Source organism: Apodemus sylvaticus, chromosome X, assembly GCF_947179515.1.
Source record: "Apodemus sylvaticus chromosome X, mApoSyl1.1, whole genome shotgun sequence".
Classification (NCBI taxonomy): Eukaryota; Metazoa; Chordata; class Mammalia; order Rodentia; family Muridae; genus Apodemus; species Apodemus sylvaticus.
Window position 1 is genome coordinate 127404804 of NC_067495.1, and position 10417 is coordinate 127415220.

At 52.5% G+C, this 10417-nt stretch overlaps 1 protein-coding gene across 2 annotated transcripts in view; it reads right to left on the reverse strand.

The window, feature by feature from the left end:
- Elf4 (E74 like ETS transcription factor 4) overlaps positions 1-4170 on the reverse strand; it is a 42467-nt gene extending 38297 nt beyond the window's left edge. Inside the window, exon 1 of one of the 2 annotated variants that reach the window (XM_052170419.1) lies at positions 3729-4170. The gene's annotated coding sequence lies outside the window, so the exon portion shown is untranslated. Of the gene's footprint in view, positions 1-3397; positions 3615-3728 lie in introns of those variants that run through there. The other variant, XM_052170420.1, reaches the window with a different exon arrangement.
- Between the last annotated feature and the right edge of the window lie 6247 nt (positions 4171-10417).

Below are 10417 nucleotides of genomic sequence, written 5' to 3' on the forward strand. Positions count from 1 at the left end.
AGGTTGGGCACACAGTAGGTGTTAATAAATGTCTGCTGAATTGAAACTCAGCAGCCCCTATGAGGTCAGAACCCTCATAAGCACCCCGACTAGCAGTTTCTTGGCAACCAGCGCTGGGGCCCAAGCTACAGGGCATTAACAGCGCAGCCGCTATTACAGGACACACGAGGCTCAGCAGCCGGAGATTTGCAGGCAGGTTGGTGTTGATGAGAAAAGCCCCTGACCCCTAGGAAAGCGCCCATGGGATTCTGGGTACCTTTCATGGGTTTCTTTTCTCCCCTGCCGAACTAGTTTTCAGTCTGAGAACCACAAAGGGAATAAATTGGCAGTGAAGCCAGAAACCTTTTTGCAGTTCAGAAAACCAGGAGTGATATAACCAAGGCCAGGTTGGGGTCAGATCCAAAACAGAGGAGCAAGGGTTGCCCAAGGCTCTTCCTAAGTCAGCGGGAATCCAGGGATGTGGAGGACCAGGGCCAGGTGTGATCTCTGCCATTTCGGATGGCTTTAGGAGAGTTTGGGAGGGGCCATAAGTAATGTTGCCCTGCCCCTGGCAGGCAGAAAATCACAGTCCAAAATGCCTGTCACTTTCAGCCTGCTCACGAGCCTACTTTCCCTACCTACCTTCTCCTTCACCAAAATCTTAGGGCAAACTTGAGAGACAGATAACATTCAGACCAGAGCCTAGCCACCATCTCCAAACAGAGAGAAGCCTTCAGTTTGGGGCACCTGGCTCCCCATCCTAGCCCAAGCATTTGAGTTTTGTTTTATTTTATTTTATTATTTTGTAAATTTATTTTGTGTATGTGTGTTTGGACTGCATGTATGTCTGTGCATCACATGCATACCCGGTGCCCAAGGAGGTCAGAAGAGGATGTTAGAATCTCGGGGACTGGAGTGACAGATGGTTGTAAGCCACCATGTGGGTGCAAGGACTCAAACCCAGGCTCTCTGCTAAAGCAGGCAGTGCTCTTAACTGCTGAGCCACCTCTTCAAGTCCTCAAGGTTGGTTTTAAACTCTATTATTTATACAGACAACATATCCAATCTCCCCAGACTCCACCTACATCCTACCACCCATTTTGGCCAACATACAACCCTGGAAGGCCAGTGCTGTCTTCTTCATCCTCGTATTTTCTCAATCAACACTTCACTGGGGCCAGCCTGGTACTAGTACCAGCTCCCAGGCCATTTTTGCATTCGCTGAGTTGAACTTGAGTTTTAGGTACTGTATTAGACAATATCACAATGACAGTTCCACGTGGGTCCTGTACCACACAGTCTTCTAATTGGCATCCTATAAGTAAGAATGTACTTATTCCTCTCCAGCTTTATAACTTGATTCTTTTGCCACTTAGTGAGACTCACGCCTACAACTGACTGGGACCATATAACTAGTAAATGACAAAGCTGGGCTCTCAACCCAGACAGGCTGGCTCTTGTGACTGGGAGCAAATGAAAAAGTTGGGGAGACCAAGGCCAGGAAGGAGTAAAGGGCTCCCTAGAAAAGCCACACTCTCAGCAAGTGGCTGGTTTGGGCCTTTCTGGGGCCAAAGCCCTAAATGTTTGCAGCATGAGAGGCATTTTGAGTATGTTACCAATCAGTCCCATGATGGGCCACGGGGGCCTTATTTTTAGGTCCCAATATAATAGCAGAGAAGGCTGAAGCTATTGCCCTGTCACTCGGTACTATGTGAAGAAGACCGGATCGGGGTCCCCCCAGCTTGACCAGGGGTGGGCACTGTTTCTGAGTAGCCAGCAAACAGTACCATGCAGGGAGGAATGCCAGGCATAGTTGCAAACAAACCACTCCTTTGGCTTGCACAGAGAGGCCAGGGTGAGGGTGGCAAATGGTGGTGTCTGCTTCATAGCCGCCCCACCCCCACCCCCACCCCACAAGAGATCATGGGCTTTGAACCCAGTTCCAGAGACCCCCATATGCACTGCAGCTTCTTATAGCTCAGGTTTGCTGTTGATTGTCTTCACACACCTAGCAAGAGCCCCTGCCTGCTTACTTACATTTTTTTTCTGCACTGGGTCAAGGAAGCACTTTTTAACTGGGGAAATACTGGGACCAATTGCCATTCTTACTTGGTCTACAAGTTTCCTGGGCATTTTCAATGCCAAAGAATCCTGTTCCCTCCCCCCCCCCCAAAAAAAAAAACGAGGGAGAGAAAGACAGGTTCCTTTCACCTTTCATCCTGGCATGCTCAGGCCAAGCTAGGGTCAGCTCACAGGAGTTGAGTCCCTAATGGGTGTGCCCACCAGCTGTTGGAGCCAGCTGTGGTGGCTCAGGCCAGAGGTGGTGACCTCACTTCCGCTCTTACCTCCTCAAAACTCCTCCCATTTGAGGCCCCACCAGGCCAAAATCGAGAAGTCCAAGGTTAACTGTTACTCCCCACTTTAAGAGCTAATTAAAATGATTAGCTACAATGAACTGTCAAACATTAACTAGAAGAAGCTGCAGGACCAGACAGGCCTCTATCTCAAGCAGAGGGATGAGGGGCAGAAATCAAAGGGCTATCAAATCCCCCGAGCTCCTCAGCTGGGGTGCGGTGGTGGTTGGGGGTACCCGAGGGAGCACCACTAAGCTGAGGTGCCAAGGGGTCAGGAGGGAACTCTTCCATCAGGACGTCTAAGTCCCAGGCCTACTCTCAACTAAAGGGTATCAAAGTTTAGGGGTACCGTGGAGGGGGGCAGGAATTCATAAAGCGGTTGCCAGCTCAGCAGCTCTGAACCACCAAAGGCGGACTCTGGCATTGGGGGGTGGGGGACCTTTGCGCTGTGCGGTTGCTGGGTCCCCTCAGAAGTAGCATGGGAGGAAGCCAAGAGGCGGGGGAACCGTGGAGAGCGGGAACGCGGGAGCGGGAAGCCTGGAGGCTGGCTGACACGGAAACTCCAGCCCCTGCCAAGAGGTCTCTATTTTGGCAGTTCAGGTCTCCAAGTCCTAGGTTTACTTGCGGGCGGGCGTGTGTGTGTGTGTGTGTGTGTGTGTGTGTGTGATCGCGAATGTGTGTGTACGCGTGTCTCCAGTGCCTGGCTGTGGAAGCCTTAGGGGCCACCGGTTCAACCTGGCTGGAGTCGCCCGAGTCCGCTGAGCCTCCTGCCTTCGGGCGTTGCGAGCGGCGAGCGGCGAGCGGCACGGGGTGGGGGCGGCGCCGCAGCCACTAACGGCCTTTCCATAGAACCACCGCGGACGGAAAGCGCCTTCCCGCCCGGCCCGCCGGCCAGCCGCCGCTGCTGCTCACTTCTGCTTGTTACCTCTGGAGCCCGGGCTCCTCACAGTCCCCAAGCTGAGGCACACGCACCCTTTCCCGGTCCCCACCGCCCTCGATGCCTCACACGGGCAAACTTTGCGAGGTCTCGCCCCGCGTCCGGAGAAACGGCGCCATCGACGTACCTGAGGTCCGGTGCTCGTCCGGCCGCCCGGGCGGGTCTGGTGACCCGGGCTCCTCCGATCACGGCCGGAGGGTGGGCCCCTCACCTCCCCAGGGCCCGAGACACGGGTCCCCAAGGGCCGCCGGGCCGCCTCCTCCTCCCCCCAATCTCGAAATCGGGGCCCCCCGGCCGGCGGCGCCGGGAGCTGGGCGCCGTGGAAAGGAGAAGTGGCGGCTGAGCGCGGCGCCGGGTCCGTCCTCGCGGCTGCCGGGGGCCGCCCGCCCTCCCGCCCTCCCGCCCTCCTGCTCTCCTCGGGGCCCGCCTGCCCCCGCCGGCCCGCGCCCGTGACTCACCTCGGCGCCGGGGCAGGCTGGTCCGGGCGGGCGGGCGGGCGGGCGAGGCGCTGGGCTTCTCCCACACGTCCCGCCGCCGCCGCCGCCGCCGCCACCACCAATGGCAAAGTTGGAGGGCGAGCGAGATGCGAACCCCAGGTGAGACGACGGCGCCCCTGCTGCAGAGGGATCGGGGTGCCGGCGCTGCGACGGGAGTCCCGAGGTTCCCGGGAGGCCGCGCCGAGGGAAGGGCGGCGGGGGGCGCCCGCTGACGGGGAGGGGGACGCGATCCGCTGGAGAGCTGCGCCGAGGCTAGCGAGAGAAAGGGGAAATCGCACTGGAGACACACACAGCACACACGCGCGCACGCACGCACACACACACACACAGACACACACACACTCACACACACACACACAAGTCCCCGCGGGCGGAGGCTGGGCTGGGCGCGCGGGAGGCAGGGCGAGGAGGGACTGAAGAGCCGGAGGGAGGGACCGACGGGAGGGACCACGGGCGAGCGGGCGGGGTGGAGAAGGGAGGCTGGGAGGGACCAGGCACCAGGGTGGAAACAGCGCCCCTCCACCCCAACCCTGCCACGGTCGCCAGCACGGCAGGGGGAGCCTTGCCAGGGGCCCGCGCAGGCTCTCCTGCCCCGCGAGCTTCGCGGCCCCCCACCTCGGCGGGGAGGTCAGAGAAGGCAGAGCCCCTCCCAAGCTCACGTCGCACGAGCTGCTTCCCTAGCGCGCACCCCCCTCCCACACTCTGCTCATAATTGGCGGGGCCCGGGGCCCTGGGCTCTGACTGGGCGCTTCTCGGCGGGAAGTCCCACACAATATCCCGTGGAGCTATCCTGGGGATTCTGGAAGGCGGTGCTCCGATGGCTGGATACCTCGGCTGGCCGCCCCACGCCACCAGCCCTCCACACTACCAAGCGTCTTGTGTAGCAACCAGGCAGCCAAGCCATGATGGAAAGAGATGGACAGAGGGTACATTTTGCAGACAATGTCCACGCACCCCTCCACCCCACCCCGTGGAGTCTCTGAACAGAGATTTCCCGGATTGGTGTGATCGGACAGTTGCAGGGACGTCTGACCTGCAGCACTTGGAGAGGGGGGGGGGACCAACACAGCAGGTGTACAGTCAGCCAGAATTGGGGTTCAGGGATAGAGCCTACGCCCCACATGTTTTCGAAATAAAGTCAAGCAATGGCTGTCCTTGAGCTGCCTACTTCAACCCATTTTCTGTTTTGCTTCCCTTTGCCCCTTTTCTTCTCCGTAGCCACACCAGGCCCCATCTGGTACCACAACCACAACTACGGTCCTGGGAAGGTGTCTTCTGGAAATTGTCATTTCTCGCAGCTCTATGCTGACTAACTAAAGGGAGTGTGGGGAGGGCTGCGGGAGAGGCACGCAGGGGCGTGGCGTGGTGGAAAAGCAGGGAGACATGACCTTGGCAGAACTCTGCTGTTGGGGGCTCCAGGGGAGGAGGGCCCGCTGAGACGTGGCCAAAGGGGCTTCAGTCAGGATCAACTCAACCACCTCCAAAAGCCTGCTTTATCAGCTCTGGAAAAGATGATCCCCGGCACAAGGCTTGGGTAGTGGGTGGCATCATCAAAAAATGGTTGTGCATCACCAGTTAACAGTAAAAGATCTAGAGGCTGCACTAGGGTTGCTGGTTCTTGAAACCTCCCCGTTACCCATACAAACACAAGTCCTCTGAGCAAGGACCAAGAGCAAATTTCCACTTCTTTTTCTTTTACAAATGAGCACATTCTCTTTAGGGGATTCTAGATTCTGGAAAAACACAGTTTTCTGTTGGACTCCTGCCGGTGAAGTTCTCCTTCTTAGTTTGGGGCAGGTCTCCGACAGCTTCAAAGCTCGCTAAGGCCAAAGTGGGTACAAAAATTAAAACAGTAAGCCCCATGTGGTGCTTCAGGTCTTTAATTCCAGAACTGGGGAGGCAGAGGCAGGTGGATATCTGTGAGTAAGGCCTGCCAGGTTTACAGTCAGAGTAAATTCCAGCCAGCCAGGGCTGCATAGTGAGACATTCCCATCCCACTACCCTGTCTCAAAAACAAAACAAAACAAAACAAAACCACTAACTGGCTGGAGAGATGGCTCAATAGTTAAGAGCCCTTAATTGTTCTTGTGGAGGACCCAGATTTGGTTCCCAGCACCAATAATGGCGGCCCACAACAGTCTCAGTGGATCTGATTGCTTTTTGTGACCTCTAAGGGCACTAGGCTCACATCTGGTACACAGTATTGCAGGCAAAACATTTCTACACAAAAAGTAATACAATTTAAAAACAAAACAAAACAAAACAAAACATTGACGATGAATTGCGTGTGGTCCAGGCCTTTAATTCTAACATTCGGGAGGCAGAAAAAGAAGGCTCTCTGAGTTCAAGGCCAGGCTGATCTAAATGGCAATTTCAGGTCAGTCAGAGCTAAGCAGTGAGACCCTACTTTTAAAGTACAGGAGAGGATGCCTGGGGCGCTGGAGAGATGGCTAGAAGCTAAGAGTACTTGTTGCTCTCGCAAACCAAGCAGGTTCAATTCCCTGCACCCACATGGGGGTTCACAACCATCTGTAACTGCAGTTTCAGCGGGTCCTATGCCTTCTTCTGACCTGTGAAGGCCCCAGTCACCCACGTGCCGCACAAACATACATGCAGGCAAAACATTCACACATAAAAATAAAACAAATCTTTAAAGTGTTAATTGAGACTGCTAAGAGCCACCCCCACAACACCTGGGCATGAGGACCGAGTGATGTTTATGACAGGGCCTGGTGCCTAGTAAACACTCCATAAGCGTTAGCTATTGCCAACCTACCTCCTCTTGCTTTCTCAAAGCAGAACCAAGGCAGAAGCCGTTGAGGGCTTAGGGTGGATTCCTTCTGAAAATATATGTGGTGTCAACCGAGGCTGGTGCCTAATGGCAGAGAACATGTCTTGAGGACAGGGAAAGAGGACAATACTGTGGACCACTTAAAATGTCTGGCTGTATTGCCTGCTGGTGACCTACAGCCCACAGCTTGTGGGAATCCCAGAAGTTCCCACCTTCTCCCAGCCACTCAGAACTAACCACAGCCCCACACCCTTCTAGTTGAAGTCACAGCAAACCCTACCCCGCCCCCAATGTGATGAAAACCCTGGGCTGATCTCACCCTGTCTGTGTATCACATGGGCGACCAGGAGCAGCCTGAAGAACATTTCTGCCTGCCTAGCCGAATAGCTCTGGCCTGCCAGCCCTTACCCACTTGCCTCCCATGTCCCGTGTACCTACTGGGTAAGCCCCCACCAGGTGGGGCCAGCCAGGCTGATTTTACCATCTCCTGGGGATAGCCACTGTCTCTGGCATTGGCTCATTCTCTCACTTGGCAGGAATTCCCCTTCTCATATTGCCTGTAGATGGCCAGGAAGCGCCATCCGGCAGTCCCCTCTCAGTCCTCCCTGGTCCCTGACTGCCTTGCCCTAACTGTCTCTCAAGCCTCAGAACCTCCCAATGCCCTAGTCTGTATAGGACCCCTCCTCCCCCTTGCTCTCATTTTGACAGCCTCCATTGCTTCCTCTCTGTGCCTCCAAAGAGTGTTTTTCTTTTCTGCAGATCACCACAGGCTGTTTAGAGACAGGACTATTTCTTATCACCCTCCCCCCAACTTAAACTCATCGGCCTCAACAAATTCTGTTAAGATTCATGGCCAGAACAAAATACTACAGTGCCAGCTTCCGGGGCCCCTTGTTTTGCATCACAGAAATACGGTAGAAAATGTGTAGATCCATCAGATTTTTTTTTTAAAGGAAAAGCACATTCAGAATCAGGGAGAGAAATCAGTTTCAAAGGAATCCTCCCACTCTAAACCTGAGAAACTCCATTAGCCTTAGCAAGCCACCATTTTCCAGTTGTGTTTAGTAACCGCATGCTTGTAGTCATGGGCTTTCCAGAAAGGCCTAGGTATCCAAATGACATGCAGAAATCTTGATGCTTCACATTATAGCTAATCAGCACAGGCAATTTGTTCTAAAAAGCTTGTTGATGACTTGACAAGATGGTTCAAAGGGGAAAGGCACCTACTCGCCATTAACCCTAAGCACCTGAGCTTGATCTCCAGGATTCACACTGTGGACGAGGAGAGAAGCAATCCCCAAAACTTTCCCTGATTGCACTCATGTGCCTTATAGAATGTTCATACCACACACATCCATTCACACCCACATTTTATTTTGTTTACGAAGTGAATTGCTTTTTTTTTTTAAAGGAAGTTTTCTTGATTAGCACCAAAACTGAGACTCTTGGGAGAGAGATGATACAAAAATACATCAGTTTTTCATTCTTAAAATGGAGATTCCTAGCATGCTGCAGTGCCTTGCTACTGTAATCTTTGCATTCAGGAGGCTGAGATAGGAGCACTGCTATGGGTTTAAGGATAGCCTTGGCTACAGAGTAATACCTTTCTTTTTTCTTCTTCTTTTTTTTAAAGTAACAATAAATCAACCAAAAAAGGGGCTGGGTGGGAGAATGGCACAGAAGGGAGGGAAAGGTCTTACCATGCAAGCCTAAACACCTAGGTTCAATCCTGAGGGTCCACAGAAAACGTCCAAAATGGGTGGTACACATCTATAATCCCTTGTGGAGATGGGGGAGGGCAGGTGCCTGAGTTGGTTGAGAGCCCCAGGGCACCTGGAGTAAGATTAGCAGTGACAGAGCAACCAGACTGACCCTGCTTCAAAACAAGTAGAAGACAAAAATTGACTCATAAATGTTGCCCTCTAATTTTCAAAGATGTATCAAGGCCACACACATAAATACATATATACTTATAATTGGGGAGGGGAGTTCTTTTGTGATTTTTGTCACAACTGATCTTTATTGAATTGCTCCATTTGAACATGAAAAAAAAATAGCCATCTAAAATCATTTTCAATTTTACGGAAAAAAATAAAATGGATATAATGTTATTACTTGAGCGCTCAGATGATCTGTAGGGGAAATTAGTGGTGTAGTAACTCCAATAGTAACTCTAATTTCTAAGGCACTGGAAGAAGAAGATCAGAGAGAGAATATTTATGTATCTTTAAAGATTAAAAAGTTCTTTAAAAGGATTACATGTTTGCTCTCCTGAGAATCCCTGGGACACTCAGGAAAGCCTCTACAAAACGTCAGGGGAATGTGTGTCTTATGTCTTGGACAGCCGCTCAAGAGGCCACTGAAGGGAGTTGGCAGCCTGATAGCAGATGCTCTGAGCCTTGAGCTGGCACTCAGCATGTTGACCGTAGAGTCAGTGGCTACCAGCAAGTGCTGTCCCTGCCATACATCCAGGAGCCTGGCTGGTGTTTAGGAAAACACACTCATTTTCCATGGCTCCTCAGGTGGCAGGGAGGTTTGGGGACTGGGGAGAGGGAGAGTAGACACACCTCGGATTCACTTGAAAGAAGCAAAATTGGCCTCAGGTAGAGCTGAATAAATTAGAGCACCACCCTCCCCCAGTCTCAAATACAGCCAGCCCTTACTTCCTGCTCTGGGAATCTACCAGAGATAGCATAGCACCTAAGGGCCCAGGGCATCTGAGCAAGGAAACCGGAGTTCACCCTTTACTCCTCAGCCGTTTCTGGCTTAAAACTTGTCTGTGTCATCTTTTTAGAGAAAATTATAATTTTGTGTCTGTGCATGGTATATGGGTACTCATGAACATCTGCACAAATGCGCTCATTTACATTGTGCTATGTATCCCTTTGACTCCTGATGTGTCCTTCGCATGAAACTAGAGAGGCTTGGGCCTGACTAACCTGCCCACAACACAGTGTGAGTGGATCAGAATATCAAAACATGGAAAGGTTGGTTTTTTCGCTTTGCTGGTTTGGCCAGAGGAATGCTCTGGAGGCTTAAGAGATACAGCAGCCAAGAAGTTGGTTTTCCCTCCTGTGATGGAGAAGAGTATCTAGGAAGAGGAAAGGGCTTCAGCCATATATGAGACTGTGCATGTTTTATAAGGCGAACGGCGCCCTCCGCCAAGCTGTGCAAAGTAACGGTAACAGTAAAGACAGATGTAGCAAAGTTGGGGAGAGAACCCCGGATAGGAACAGAGATTAACAAAAGCACCAACTGGATACCATGTAAGGGATGGGCCCATTTCCCAGGGATCCAGCACAGGGGATGGGGAGGGAAAAGAGGCCGGCTGGCTGGCCGGGGTACCATTAGACTCTGCAGCATATCCTGCTCCTGCCGACGGGCAGGTCCAGGTTGGGGATAGTACCAGGAGGTGAATAACTCTGTTCTCTTTGGATTATCCCCATCATACAGAAAATCTAAGACAAGCCTGAGACATTTGCCAGACAGAGGCAAAAACAGCCCACGGAGCCACTCCTCGGTTTCCCTCCCCTGACACCACATCAGGCTTTGAGTGTTGTTGTTGTTTAATGCAATATTTAATATCTATAAAGGTGCACTATGAGTCATTTCATGGAATGTCTAGGCCCCTTTTTTGGCAGAAAACAAATTTCCCAGCCCTCTTTTGAGGAACCCATCCAACTCGGCTGCTCTGCTGCTGGTTTGTGTGTGAGAGAATGAATGGGTGGCATGGGTCTCAGCTAGAGGGTTGCTTCCTTTAAGTGTGCCTCTGTGTGGGTCTCAAGGCTCTCTCTCTCTCTCTCTCTCTCTCTGTGTGTGTGTGTGTGTGTGTGTGTGTGTGTGTGTGTGTGTGCAGGCC